We start from the raw sequence: 7,870 nt of genomic DNA, 5'->3' as shown, positions 1-7,870 counted from the left end.
CATTGCTTCTGTGTAGCGTACACCAGCCTCTGATGAGGAAGTTCTTATAGATAAACCAAATTCACTAATGAAATTATTCACTAAACACAAAAATCACAAATTTTTTATTGCAGGTGACTTCAATATAGATTTAAGGGAAAGTACAAAAATGTAAATGACATGGTTAACAGCCTAAAGACACTAAACTGCAACTGTATAAATGAAAAACCTACTAGACTAGATGCATGCCTTGATAATGTAATTAGTAATGTAAATCAGGATCAACTAAAGATTAATATGATTAAGTTAGAGTCATCTGATCATGATGGGATATGGGTCGGAACAGGCAGTTTGAACCCAGAGAGAACTAAACAGTTAGTCACTTTCAGAATACTAAAAGGGAGCAATATTATACGATTGAAACATGAACTGAAGGTGGTAGATTGGCCAAACACACTACACAATATAAAAAGTATTGATGAATGTTTCTCTATGTCTTTATATATCATTAAAATGCAGTAGATATTCACTGTCCACTTATCACAAAAAGATGAACCCCTAACAACAGAAAAATACCTCAGCACTCTAATAAGTGGTACACTCCAGAGCTCATGCAAATGAGAACACTGCTACTTGTACTAAAAGTAATAGTGATAAAAACGAGGAAGTCAGGAAACACTATGTGACCCATAAGAAGTTGTACAAATATGAAATAAAATCAGCTAAATGTAAAGTAAATGATGAATATATTGCAGGCTCAAAAAATTCCTGTCAAGCAGCTTGGAATATAACAAAAAGGGAAATCAATATGGGCAAACAGGAAGCCACAGTGCCTATAAATTGCAACATCCTTAACGAATATTTTATAAATTGTGCCAGCTCTCATTCTTCTTCTTCTACTTCTTTTTCTTCTTCTTCTTCTTCTTTTGGTAAACATAATTCTGGTAATATTTCAGGTGCTGTAACCCTTCTTAAACAACAAGCACCAGCAACCACGAAATTCTCTTGGTCAAAAATCAACTCCAACCACATTATCAAATCTATAAAGAAACTTAAAAACTCGAAAACAGAGGACTATTATGGGCTTAGTAACAGTATTGTTAAACACATAGCTACTGCATTCTTAATGCCACTAACATAGCTGACGATCCGGATACTTGAAGAAGGAGTATTCCCTGAATGTCTGAAAATGACAGTTACACTCCCAATCAATAAGAAAGGTGACAAAAAAATGCCAGACAATTATAGACCTATATCAATAGTTCCCACTATATCAAAAGTAATAGAAAACCGCATACATATCCAAATTTACAATTATTTTGAAAGTAATAAATTATTGAGTAAGAACCAGTTTGGCTTCCAATCTGAACTATCGACAACCAAAGCAGTTGAATGCCTCCTTAATAATATATATGAAGGATATGAAAACAAGAATCTCACTTGTGCTACACTGTTAGATTTAACAAAAGCCTTCGACTCAGTCACACATGAAATAATGATAAAACACTAGAACATTATGGTGTTGTAGATAAACCATTACAATTTTTTTCAATCATACTTAAGCAATAGGATACAATTAGTAAAAGCAAACTATCAAAAGTCAACACCCATGAAAGTAAAGAGAGGAATTCCACAAGGCTCAGTGCTTGGCCCTTTCCTGTTCATTGCTTGCATCAGTAACTTCTCAAATTATATGCCACACAACAATGTACTGTATGCTGATGATATGACACTAATAACAGATGGAGAAAATCTGCAAGATATCATAAAATACAACAAGTTAATAACTGAACTGAATGGTGGCTGGTGCAGAGCCAACGTTTTATCAATAAAGAAACTGAAAACTGAAGAAATTTACTTCACCCTGAAACCAATTGAACAGAATATAAAGAATATCAACTTACTAGGTTTTCATATAGATCAAAAACTTACATGGGACAGATACACAAATTATCTATGTGGCAAACTTGTTCGAACTCTCTTTCTATTACACAAACTGAGAGACGTTATCAGTAAAAATCTGCTAATCTCCATATACTTTGCTTTTTTCCAATCACAACTGCAATATGGGGTACTTCTTTGGGGTAATTCAATGGGTTCAAGTACCATCTTCAAGTGGCAGAAGAAAGCACTTAGGTGCATTTTAGGACTAGCAGCAAGACAAAGCTGCAAAAATCATTTTAAAGAACTAAAGATAATGACACTACCTAGTATATACATTTATAATTGTTCAATATATGCTAAAGAGACCATAAAGAACTTTAATCTAAGATCTGAAGTGCATGTTCATAATACTCGAAATAATAGTAACATAGAGCTACCATACACAAGGTTGACATTAACACAAAAGAGACATAAACACCTTAGCTTGAAATTTTATAACAAACTCTCAAATACTGTGAGCAAACTACCAATGAATAATTTTAAGCAAACAATAGAAGTGTGGTTCAAATGCACGCCATATTACTCACTTGATGTGTTTCTAAACAGTGACGCAAAAGAGATATGCTACATGAAACAAAGAACTGCCATATGAATTATACCTAAATGTTTGTTCCAGTAATGTTCCAACAAAGACTTTTTACATGTATAAATAAGATGTACCATAATTATATCTTGATACTATTGTATATTTAACAGTTATGATCTATTATTACTATCGCGAATGAATAATTGTTGTATTATCAATATTACTTTAGCGTACGTATCTGCTCGCCCTGCACAGGCACAATTATGTACAATAATAATTATTGTAATTTTAAAACATGCATTGAACACACTGACGATGCCAATTGTATGAAAAACATACTGAAAGGCAAATAAAGATTCTATTCTATTTTATTCTACTAATGCTATTCACAACACACTTTGCAGACAGAATCTACATATATCACTGAATGCATCTGCAGAATTATAGCACTGTGCGGCACATAGTTCATGGTGTGTGTGAAGTGATAGAAACTTACACGAGTCAAAACTAGCTTCTGCTTACATTGGCAAGCAATAAAACTTCACCCTCAGGTATGGAGTTTTAATTTATCACTTCTTTTGAATAATGCCATTCACTACACATTTTGCATGTAGTATCTGCACATATCACTGAATGCACATGGAACATATATCACTGTGCAGCAAACAGTCCCGGACATATGAACCCAGAAATAATGAGATTTGTCAAAAACGCGCTTCTGCTTAAATTGCGGTGCAAATTACCTATCCTATAATCATCCAGTATTTAATAATGAAAGCACCTAGCGACTTCCAACAAACTTTAATCATAATTTCAATCCTTTCTAAACTTTTTCTCACTTACATGTGTATCTTCAAGAATAACGGAATTAGAACGCTATTATGATTGTTACAGTGCAGTGGGAGGAGTTCATGTCCGATTATATCACAATAACTTGTTCACATTTTAATGCTATTGATTTTTAAACTTTTAATTAAGAAGCAATTTATAAAAGTTAAATATAGTTCATAAAATTATATAAAAATTACTTCGTTATTTGCTTACTTTGGAAGAAGACTTAAAACTGGAATGCAGCGTCATCATCACCATAATCATCGTCACATTCTGGACAGCCAGGAACAGAACAACTGGAGGTGAATGATCGCAAATGCTGCTGAGCATATCTACAGTAGGAGTAAAAGTTTTGCATGAGCTGCTGCTCCTCACATACTGGCTGGCAAGTGAACGTCCATTCACTCGGGAAATAAAGAGCCTATTGCCATTTTTCACTTGTATAACGTTCATCGCTTTTAGTCATCATTGGAATATGGAAGTGATAAAATGAGAGCACAAACTCTGGTAGGGCTGCGAATTTTCTCTCGCCAAATAGAGTTTTTATGTTGAGTACGTTGCTCCAAAATACGGCCACTTCTGAACAGTATTTAATATTTTCATCTATTGTTTACAATAGGAAGTTTCATCTAGCCATCACTAATTTGTTGTAGATGCGTATCATCATCTAGAGAGACTATTCTTGGCAATTTTGACATAAGAAATATAACAGAGCGAGTTTTTACGGTTTCTTTGTTTGAAAGAGCCCTTTTAGACCTCAAAAGCGCAAGCAATAAATCATTATCAAAGTTATATATCTTTTCTGTTCTGAACATCCCATCTGCGTGAAATTCATTGACCTGTGATAAAAGTCTTTTATGGCATTCTGTTCATTATGTGTTTGTGATTTCTGAATTGCCTTGGGAACTTCAACTCTTAAATACATTTGGCTGTCAGGAAGGAACTTTGACCTGTTGTTGGAGCCAGTGTCAATTAATTTACTGGTTACAACACATGCTGGTCCATGTAGTAAAGCAACATTTCCTTTTTCCCTTCGACCATCTTTTCATGCCAGTCAATGATGACAACCATACCACTCTGTATATATTTATTTAAATCTGAATTTCGGTAAAGTATAGGCAAAAATAAACAAAATAACTTTAAAAAATTGTCATTGAGGGATCAGCGAATTTCAACTGCAACTAGCCTCTTCTCTAGGTATTTGGAATAAAAATGGGGATGCAAAGCATTCCACTGTTCTAAAATTCTTACTACAAAGGCGCTCAAAGGTAGCCATATAGCCTGTGATGGATGCAACAATTAATTAATTTTGATATTTAAAAACTTTTCAAATTCGTGTAGTTGTGCCTGTATCTTAGCACTAGCTTTAAAATGGTTAGAAATGATCCTATCCAAGTCTTCACAACTTCTGGAAAGACATTTACAAGCTTCACTGGCACTTATGTGAAGTGAGTGGTATATACATTTGAGAACAATTATGATAATCCAGGACATTTTTCAGTTAACCAATTAGCGACAGAGTTTCTTGAGCCCATCATAGAATTACAACCATCACAAGAAAATACTATAATCTTGATTTCAGCAACATTGTACTCAGAAAATGAAAGCATTAGATTAGAAGAAATGTTTTTACTTGTTGCACCTTCGTTTGCCTTACCGTATTCAGCCTGCTCAAAAATTTCACAAAGATTCCAAAATTTACTTTCAATTTTATTTGCGTCTTTATCAAAGCATCTAACCACGACACACAACGTTTTAACAGATACTGTGTTCACTCATGAATAAGAACACTGAATTTTAAATTTCTGAGATTTTCTGGAAGTTTGCTCTTATGGCTCTCTTCTATCATATTCTTTATGATCTGGGAACTATGTTATTTACGATCTAGGAACATTTAGTGCTATGCAGATGAATAGCATTGGCGATTTTAGGACCAGAAAAGCAACTCTTAACTATTCTCTCCAGGTGATCAACAACATTGAAAGGAAGATTTTGTTCTGCCATGAATCATTCCAATTTAATTTCAGCAATGTGAGCCTGACTATTTAAAGACATATCAATCGTAACTGATTTCAAAAATATACTCAAAATTGTCTGGCTTTTAGATGTCACCACCCTAACTTTTCCTGACGTGGTTTTCACTTTTAGAATGCTTTCTAACACATCCCAGTTAAGACGCAAAAGTTACATTGCAGATTCTACATCAGCCCTTTCAGGGTTCGATTCATCAGCACACAAAGAACCTTTAAATTCAGTTTTTGTTTCCCCTTCTTTTCTATACTTTTTTCCGACCCTTGCATTTAGATTCCTTTCAATTACTAGGACCACTATAGCTGTCTTCTGTTCCCACTGAGTCACTGACATAATTTTGCAGTACCGAACATCTGTCCTCACCTGAGTCATGAAGTTAACAGTAACGGTTTTCACTTGTGTATGAGCTCCATGCAGGATGCTAAACAGTCATTATTGTGAATTTCCCACGGAATTCTTCTCGTGGAATAACCTAAGTTGACTAATACAGCTGCAATGTAATGAAATTGGGAAGTCCAACAGCTGGACAGACTGGCAAGTAGGCTGCTCAGAATGTCCACAGACTTGATACGACCAGAAAAGTCGAAAGATATCCAATACGGTCGAAAGTGGGCATGTACAAGTCATAGCGACATTACAGTGAAGTGTTACTGTGGTGAACGTAGCGTTTTCCAAGATGTACACAAACCAAAGAGTTAAACTAACGTTAATTTTCTTTGCCCAACACTCACATTTTCGAAAGTTGCACACTGATAACATTTTCGAAAGATAATCACTGACAACAGTAGATATGTATACTTACTAAATTCCATTTGTTATTATCAAAGAAACATAGGTTCATCATTGCGAAATTAAAATATGCTATTTACAATCTATAAAACTAGAGTTCAGGATGATATTTCTTCTATAACTTTTGTACTGAAATTACATTTAACATGTCTGCTCTTGTTTGATGCATATTGATTATGGTTTAATTATGTTGTGGCTCTATTTCATTGTGTATATATGTTTTCTTGGCATTTAACTTCAAAGTAATTGCTTAGTTTTTGAAGGTTAAAGAGTCTTTAAAGGTCTGAAGAAATGGGTTGGTTTGCTAGATCAGTATGTTCATTGAAGATAGTTTCAGGCGAAACTTGCCCTCTACTTGAAGTCATTTAACTGATAGACACATCTTTGTACTTAAATACAGCATACATTGGTGAAGGAATGCTCACAACCAGACAGTTGGTAACTAATTTGTCGTGCGAAATTTCGTTTGTTCAGCAATGACTACATCAAGGCAAAACAGGCGATCGTTTTAATTTAAGTCGAACTATTAGGTGCAATAGTAAACAGTACAAATAGCAGAAGGGCTTCCTGATCTTTTCACTACCAAAATGTACGATTTTCAGAATGCAAGCACTGAAACGACTCTGTTTGGTCAGAGGTAGATGACGATATTGTACGAAAATTTTTTATTGAACCTATGTGCAGTTAAAATCAAATGCGTACACTTAGTGTCAAATAAAACCTATCTTTGTCTCTCTCACACACTTTTGAACTTCTAAGAATGTGTAAGTCATTCTATACATTATTTTCTTCGTTTGAAAATTCTGCGCAATTGAGAATACATATTTAATTCATGACTTCAGCTTCCCATTTCCAGCACTAGGAGAGGGTAATGCTTGTGTGGACGCTTTTTATATTTCATGTTTTATCTTAAAACTGTTTGAGGCTGATTTTCAGAGTTTAATACATTGGATTATTGAGTTTGCATACTAAGACAAGCATTAAACCACTTATTTGTGTATTCTGTATTCTGACCACCAGCTGAAGAGAAAGGTCCTACAATCCATCCACATTTACCCCATGCAGTTCCAGCCATGAGGAACCCCATAGCTGAAATTATATGGTGTAAAAGTGGACAGTGTGGAGTCAAACTTTCCAAAAAGTTTTATTTATTCCTTCATATATTTCACAATTATCAAAATATAATTTTTAGTGAATAATTGAAACAGCCAACAACTTGCACAAATTTTATTGCATTGAACTGGTTTGTAACCGATCAAGGGAATCTCCATCAGAGTTAGATATAGTTACCAACAAAAGATTTTTAATCAATGTAGGAGAATAAGAAATATTTGCAAAATCTTCAGCAGTACAGAGAAAATTAAAAACAGAATGCATATTACTTACCTAGGTTCACACTGCATAGACAAATAGTAAAACCATATGAGCTGAAGTGCTCAAGTCAAATAAGTAAAAGTTATACTGTAAATCAACATTAAAGCCCCCACATAAGATTTACTTACTTGACTTTAGCGTTTCAGCTCATATGGTTTTATTTTCTCACCAAGCAATGTGAACCTGTGTAAGTAATACTTGTTCTGTTTATAATAGTTCTTGTGCTACTTCGGGGTTTTCAGTGTTTATTATTCTTGTACCTTCTTTAAAATTTTTTACAGGCAACTCTTACTTATGAGGGTCATTCAATAGTTAAAGAGACAAATTGGTCTAGAGAAAAAATTGTTTATTTTTTCAAAACAATATTTTTTCTACTTTTCAACATACCCCCTTTTA

The sequence above is a fragment of the Schistocerca americana genome, chromosome 9 (assembly GCF_021461395.2).
Source record: "Schistocerca americana isolate TAMUIC-IGC-003095 chromosome 9, iqSchAmer2.1, whole genome shotgun sequence".
In the NCBI taxonomy this organism is placed as follows: domain Eukaryota; kingdom Metazoa; phylum Arthropoda; class Insecta; order Orthoptera; family Acrididae; genus Schistocerca; species Schistocerca americana.
Note: the sequence above shows the minus strand (reverse complement) of the source record.